Source organism: Carlito syrichta, unplaced genomic scaffold, assembly GCF_000164805.1.
Source record: "Carlito syrichta isolate Samal-C Ts95f unplaced genomic scaffold, Tarsius_syrichta-2.0.1 Scaffold289437, whole genome shotgun sequence".
NCBI lineage: Eukaryota > Metazoa > Chordata > Mammalia > Primates > Tarsiidae > Carlito > Carlito syrichta.
The window spans coordinates 1-8569 of NW_007233533.1; the positions used below are offsets into that span (position 1 = coordinate 1).

The window sequence follows — 8569 nt, forward strand, 5'->3', positions numbered from 1 at the left end:
TCCTGTACACTCACATTCACACACTCGCACACACACTCCAACTACTCTGCCCAGCTGGACTCTCAGAACCCTGCTGAGGCTGGGTTTGGTGGGATCCCAGTATATTGTTGAAAGGGCACTCAGTCAGCCTCCTCTGATGCACAACCAATAGGGGACATGCAACTTTACACAACTATGGCCACCTGCCAAACCTTAAATAATGTAATAACAAAGAGCCATGACCATAGAAAAATGCAGTGACATACCCTATCACTAATTATTTTGAAATTGGGTGGAATCATTCTGAAGAATAAAGTATTACGTGTATGCAAATAGCTGAACAGCTGATCCTTAAGTATTTTTAATATTGGAATTTCCAGGTTTGGAATTCATGAAAGTTAGACTGCTGTCCTTATTAACAAACTGCGAAAAAAAATGGCGTTAAGACTTAAAGATTTTCTGTTACCTTTCCAACTTCTTACATCTCTAGTGATTGTTTAGGTCCATAATTTTATTGTTAAGCACCGAAGGAAATGTCACTGTGACCCACACTTTCATTATGTTGATTTGAGTTGAGTGTCTAAAAATGAAAAGTTCACCCCTGCTGGATTATTTATCTAAGTTACTTCCTGAATGTAATAGTAATATGTCAATAGTACTCTGGGTTTTTTCAATACATTGTGTCATTTGATCCTCAAAACAACAGATAAACGAATATCTTTCCCTCAACTGCAGAAATGAGACACTGTAGCTTAAAAACATGCAAATGTGTTCAAGGTATATTACTAAATCTGTTTGAAGAACTCCTCTCGTCTATAGACCGTAATCTCATGTTGTTGATATTTTGCCTCTCTGCCTGCTTAAAATAAATATTCATGTCTAAGAAATGAACACTTGCATCTAATGAAAAGTCAAAATAATATTCACAGCATAATTATTTGCTATTTCGTTTACTATTTTATATCCAGTGACAGTTTTTAACACGTACACTGCGGCACAATTACCTGGGATAAAATAACTCTAACCAAATTGAAAAATTACCATAACTACTCTGCCAATACGTGTAGTTCAAATGAAGACAACTGGGCTACCATTGATTCTTTTGGGTTGATGATATCTTCTGTGTTTTTTCCTATCAAATAAAAATTAAAACAGGAAAATTAAACTGTTGACAAAAAAGAGGCTGCCTTAGAAATTTCCAATTATATCAATAGAGATATATCCTGATTAGATAAAAATATAAGATCACATGAAAGTTAGTACTTTAAAGATTATTAATATATACTGAAGGACTACAGAGCTGTATTTAAATTCCTTCAGGATGATGTTATTTATCCAAAAAATTCTACTGGCCGATATGGCAATTCATGAATCATTATTTATGTTTTAATATTTATAAATCAACTCGTTGCTCCCTGGTTTAAAATATACACTGAAACTCCATCATTGTACTTGATTTGAACTCTAAGGAGACTGCATAATGCATTTCAGAAGACTTGCACACCCCCACACAATTCCAGATTAATAGTCGAACAAACAAGGAGTAATTTTCTCCACTCCAGAGAAAACTCAGTGATAACATCAATCTAACCTTTGCTTAACACTTACTGCTTACTTCTCACACATTCTTCACAACAAAGTTTCCTCTCCCAGAGGCAGTTTGTTGCAGAATATTTATCACATGCTCATTCATCCACAGAAAGAGAAATTTCGTGATTAACATGATAACAGATAAGGCAAGATGAGGCCACAATGAAATGAAGAGAGGATGTAAAGGGACCTGGGAACTCCAGCTATCATTAACTCCATTGAAAGCAAAAAGGCCTTTTGTCATTTCTTCACTGGGCAATAGGTCCAATTATCTAAAATCCTTGCCTAGAATTCAGACACGTACCAGAGCAGGGCCCTTCAGGCCAACTCTGATGATCACTTTTGACAAATGTTCTGCTTGAGCATAATGTAGTTACTCCAATGCTTTTAGACATGACTACACTTACAGTCAAACATTCTTTACAAAGTGAAACCCAAAACACATCCCGGTCCACCCCCGACACACACACCCAGCCACACACACTCTCTGTGTGCAGTCAGGTTTCTTTTGGCCAATTTACAACAGAGAGTAAGTTGCTGTATAAATATTTAATTCATGCAACCAAAACCCTGAAAGACCGAGCTCCAAATATAAAGTTTTGCATTCCTGGGGCACACTATATAGATACATCCTTGAAAAAAAATCCATTTACAGCTGTCCTTTAAAGGAAGGAAATGGAAAACAAAAGAATTATTCACACATAAGCCTGCATCAAACGAAAGCCGCTTACAACCTTCTGCCACCGGCATTACTCAGGAAACATTATTTCATGATTAAATCGGAAGCTCCAAAGGTTTAAGAAAAGTAAAAGTACCCATGCTCGGTGCCTCAGCCTGTAATCCCAGCACTTTGGGAGGCTGAGGTGAGCTGACTGCCTGAGCCCGCGGGTTTGAGATCCGCCTGGGCAACTTGGTGAGACCTCATCTCTATAATAAAATTTAAATAAATGAGTTGGGCGTGTAGCGCGCGCCCTAAGTTCCAGCTACTTGGAAGGCTGAGGCGGAAGGATTGCCAGTGCCCAGCAGTTTGAGGCTGCAGTGGTCGGGAGCGACCAGTGCTCTCCAGCCTGGGTGAGAGAGAGAGACTCCAAGTCAAAAAAAAGAAGGAAAAGTAAAGTAGTCAAGTAGAACTGCCCAGGAAGCCAAAAGTACTAGCTAGCTGTGCTCTCTTTCAATGTTGCTGCTGCAATCAAGTGACACTGTCGTAATTTCCCCGAGCAGACTCACACACAAGCACACACACACACACACACACACACACACACACACACACACACACCCAGCCGATAAACATGCTCTAGGAATTGCACACAAGTGGCAGGAACATTGAACCGAGAACAATGCCTACAGATAGCAGCAAGAATCCACACCAAAAAAGACACATATCAGTGTGCACACATCATGCACATGACGTGACACACAGAAGCGGGCACCCAGTCCCACATGCATGCTCCCCCACCCCAAATCCCTATCGGACACGCTGTGCAAACTCACATAGAATGTTTGAGTCAGAAATGCCGAACATACTCAAAGACAGTGCACAGAGTTATTGACAAAATTCGATGGTGGAAGAGTGGGAAGTGCGCGATAATTGCTACACCCAGGTCTCCTGAGCAGCAGAGACTGGAGGAAAGAGGCACCAAGTGCTTCACCCTGAAGACCCACTGCCAAGCCCACTGAGCACAGCCCTGGGAGAAGTTTCGTGGAGACTCCTGGTGCGGTCCAACGGAGAGAGTCGCTACAGGCCTCCAAGCATTTGCAGACAAACACACACACTCACACTCACCCACACACACAGACAGGCACACACACACACACACACACACACGGATAGGGGCGAACCCTCTCCCACAGATTGAGAAAGAGTAGGAGCATGGTGAGCAAACAGTGGCTGGGAAAGGAAGTTGTCATCTCTGGCGCCATAGGCTACTGCCAGGAGAGCAGTGGAGACTGCAGAAAGTGTGGTTGCTGGGTTGGGGGAGCTACCTACCAGAAAGGCAGCGTCCACCCAGGTGTGATCGTTCTTCATCTTGTCTTTCATTTTTGCATCTCATTGATGCTTCTGATGACGACCTGGCGAATTCCAGGGGTTGCTTTGTGTTCCCCTGGGGTCCAATGACCCAGTGACTCTGTGTCCGCACTCCCTTTTCGGAGGTGGGGGGAGGGCACGTGTATTGTCGCTATTGGGCTGGAGGAAACAACCGGGCAGTGGAGTGGAGCTGGTGGGGGCAGCAGCAGAATGGGATCCCTGGCCACCACTCAGATAGCTCAGGAGATGCTGAGCTCGGCCACCCTCACAATACAATTTAATAAAACGGAAAATGGACGACCGCGTGTAAAATCGGGCACACAAACAACCCGCTGACCCTTGCCCCAGCCACGCCCTAAACAGTCAAAAGACATTTCACATCACCCTCCAATGCCACTGTCTCCCCCAAATGCATGGGATCCTGTCCACCCAGTGCAGGCGGGGCCTGCTGTTTCCCTATGTCGTGCCTTGGCCGAAGAGTGCAGACATGGAGGCATTTGTAACTTGTGCTCGAGCCCATGTGACAACTCAACCGCTCTGTACTGTACACTCACATTCACACACTCGCACACACTCTCGAACTACTCTGCTCAGCTGGACTCTCAGAACCCTGCTGAGGCTGGGCTGGGTGGGATCCCAATGTATTTCTGAAAGAGCACTCAGCCAGCCTCTTCTGATGCACAACCAATAATGGACATGCAACTTTACACAATTTTGGCCACCTACCAAACCTTAAACAATGTAAGACCAAAGAGTCATGACCATAGAAAAATGCGATGCCATACCCTAACACTAATTATTTTGAAATTGGGTGGAATCATTTTGAAGAATAAAGCATTACGCGTATGCAAATAGCTGAACAACTGATCCTTATGTATTTTTAATTTACAATTTCCAGGTGTGGAATTCATGAACTTAGACTGCTGTCCTTATTAACAAATTGTGAAAAAATGGTGTTAAGACTTAAAGATTTTCTGTTACCTTTCCATCTTCTTACATCTCTAGTGATTGTTTAGGTCCATAGATTTATTGTTAAGCAACAAAAGAAATGTCACTGTGACCCACACTTTCATTATGCTGATTTGAGTTGAGTATCTAAAAACAAAAAGTTCACCCCTGCTGGATTATTCATCTAAGTTACTTCCCTGAATATATTAATTATATGTCAATAGTACTCTGTGTTTTTTCAATACATTGTGTCATTTGATCCTCAAAACAATAGATAAATGAATATCTTTCCCTCAACTGCAGAAATGAGACACTGTAGCTTAAAAAAATGACAATGTGTTCAAGGTATATTGCTAAATCTGTTTGAAGATCTCCGCTGGTCCATAGATACTAATCTCATGTTGCTGATATTTTGCCACTCTGCCTGCTTAAAATAAATATTCACGTCTAAGAAATGAACACTTGCATCTAATGAAATGTCAAAATGATATTTACAGCATAATTATTTGCTATTTCATTTACTCTTTCATATCAACTGACACTTTTTAACATGTTCACTTCTGCACAATTACCTGGGAAAAAATAACTCGAACCAAATTGAAAAATTACCATAACTTCTCTTTCAATTCGTGTGGTGGAAGTAGAGACTGCTGGGCTACCATTTATTCTTTTGAGTTGATGATATCTTCTGTGACTTTTCCCATCCAATGAACTTCAAAACAGGAAAATTAAACTATTAACAAAAGAGACTGCCTTAGAAATTTCAAATTATATCAACAGAGATATATCCTAATTAGATAAAAATATGAGATCACCGGAAACTTAGTACTTGAAAGATTATTCATATACACTGAAGGTCTACAGAGCTGTATTTAAATTACATCAGGGTGATGTTATTTATCCAAAAATTTCTGCTAGCTGATATGGCAATTCATGAATCATTATGGTAAAATATTTATAAATCAACGCGTTGTTCCCTGGTATAAAATATACACTGAAACTCTATCATCGTACTTAGTTTGGACTCTAAGGAGCCTGTGTAATGTATTTCAGAAGACTTGCACACCCCCACATCATTCCGGATTAATAACCATACAAACAAGGAATAATGTACTCCACTCCAGGGAAGCCTCAGTGATAACATCAATCTGACCTTTGCTTAACACTTACTGCTTACTTCTCACATATTCTCCACAACAAATTTCCTATCCCAGAGGCAGTTCATTGGAGAATCTCTATCACATGCTCATTCATCCATAGAAGGAGAAATTCAGTGATTACAGGATCATAGATAAGGTGAAAAATGATAACATCCCACTATGAAATGAAGCGGTGATGTAAAGGGGCCTGGCCACTCCAGTTATCATTTACTCCATTGCAATTAAAAAGGCTTTTTGTCATTTCTTCGCTGGTCAATAAGGCCAATTATCTAAAACCCTTGCCTAGAATTCAGACACATACCAGAGCAGGGCCCTTCAGGCCAACTCTGATGATCACTTTTGACAAATGTTCTGCTTGAGCATAATGTAGTTACTCCAATGTTTTAGAAATGACTACACTTACAGTATTACAATCTTTACATAGTGAAAACCAAAACACATCCTTGTCCCCCCCTCTACACCCAACCACACACCCTCTCTCTGCACAGTCTGGTTTCCTTTTTTTTTTTTAAACAGATAATAGTTTATTGTATAAAATTAAGGCCTTCATATTTCATAGTTCACTATAGGTAAAGAAATGCTAGATAATGTATGTCCTTCAGAAAAATTTCACTTTCACTCCCCTCTACCTCCAACTATTAAAATGACCTGACCGAATGTTATCAAAACAAACACTGTAAATGACACCAAGTCTTTTAAAGATGACTGCCCCAGATGTTATTTCTTGGCATAGGTGATCCTCATTGCATGGGATTGTGTGATTTTGAATCCTTGTAAAGCATCCCTGGCAGTACCAGCCTTTTCATCATTTTCAAATTCAGCAAAGGCAATGTCATGCCTCCCAGGTACCTAATGTACTTCCTTGAAACCAGGGAACTGATTAAACAGTATGGATAACATCATCTCATTAGTCCCTTCTGGTAAGTTATTAAGGAATAAAATATAGTTTGGAGGGTAATCAGGGAACTTGGGGATTTGGTTTTGCATTTCCTTGGGTATTAGCTGAATTTGGCATTCCCTGGCCAGGCTTTTTGTTTGCAGTTGTTGCAGTCTGTTCCACAGTTTTAGCTTTTTTCTTATCTGTGTCATCAAAAGTGTCCAGCATTTTAGATATTATATCAGAATCTGTTTTTGCATACTGAATTCGCATTGGTTTACCATAAAATGGAAATCCTTGTAACTGCCTCAAAGCATTTGTGGATGAGCCCAGTTCCTTAAATATGACAAAGGCCTGCCCCCTTATTTTCATGGTCTTTAAAGCCGCAATATCCACCACATGGCCAAACTGTGAAAACAGGGCATAGAGAGAGCTCTTCAATTCTTCTTTTTTAATTTTGTCATTCATATTGTTGATATAAATTTTATGATTTGGTCCATGTTTGGGTAATTCTTTGAATAACCTTAGACCTACACAGTCTCTAGGAAGAACCGGAGTCCACAGTCAGGTTTCCTTTGGCCAATTTACAACAGAGAGTAAGTTGATGAATAAATATTTATTTATTGCAACCAAAACCCTGAAAAACCTAGCTCCAAATATAACGTTTTGCATTCCCGAGGCATACTATATGGATATATCCTTTAAAAAATATCCATTTGCAGCTGTCCTTTAAAGGAAGAAAATGGAAAACAAAAGAATTATCCACACATATGCCTGCATCACACGAAAGCTGCTTACAACCTTCTGCCACCCAGCATTACTCTAGAGACATTTTTCCATGAAAATCGGAAGCTTCAAAGGTTTAAGAAAAGTAAAAATAGTGAAGTAGCACTACCCAGGAAACCAACAATAATAGCTAGCTGTACTCCCTTCTCATCTTCCCGCTGCAATCAAATGACACTGTTGCAACATCCCTGAACACACACACACACAGACACACACACACATACACAAACACACAAACACACCTGAAAGACAGGCTCTAGGAATTGCACACACGTATGAAGAATGTACACACCAACATTGAGCCGAGAACAATGCCTGCAGACAACAGCATAAGATCCACACCAAAACAGGCATATATTAGTGTTCACCCATCATGCACAAGACGAGACAAACAGACAGGCAGACACCTAGTCCCACATGAATACGACCCTCATCCCAAATCCCTGTTGGACACGCCATGCAAACTCACATAGAATGTTTGACTCAGAAGTGCCAAACATACACAAAGACAGTACACAGAGCTATTTAAAAATTCGAGGAGTGGAGGAGTGGGAAGTGCACGGTAATTGCTACACCCAGGTCTCCTGAGCAGCAGAGACTGGAGGGAAGAGGCCCCAAGAGGTTCACACTGGAGACTCACTGCCAAGCCCATTGAGCACAGTCCTGGGAGAAGTTTCCAGGGGATTCCTGGTTTGGGCTCACGGAGAGTGTCGCTACACGCATCCGTGCATGCGCGGGCACACACACACACACTGACACACTGACACACTGACACACACACACACACACGGGTCAGCACACTCCCACAGAATTAGAAAGAGCAAGAGCATGGAGAGCAAGTGGTGGCTGGGAAAGGAAGTTGTCATCTCTGGCGCCATAGGCTGCTGCCAGGAGAGCAGTGGATCCTGCAGACAGTGTGGTTGAAGGGTTGGGAGAGGTACCTACCAGAAAGGCAGCGTCCACCCAGGTGTGATCGTTCTTCATGTTGTCTTTTATTTTTGCATCTCATTGATACTTCTGATGACGACGTGGCGAATTCCAGGGGTTGCTTCGTGTTCCTCTCGGGTCCAATGACCCAGTGACCCTGTGTCCAGAACATACTTTGCAGAGGTGGGGGGGCACGGATGGTGTCACCATTGGGCTGGAGGAAACAGCGAGGCAGTGGAGTGGAGCTGGTGGGGCAACAGCAGAAAGGGATCC

General features: G+C 41.7%; 1 pseudogene; it reads right to left on the bottom strand.

The window, feature by feature from the left end:
* Nucleotides 1-6423: 6423 nt before the first annotated feature.
* Nucleotides 6424-8092, bottom strand: LOC103256433 (annotated as a pseudogene).
* Nucleotides 8093-8569: the final 477 nt, after the last annotated feature.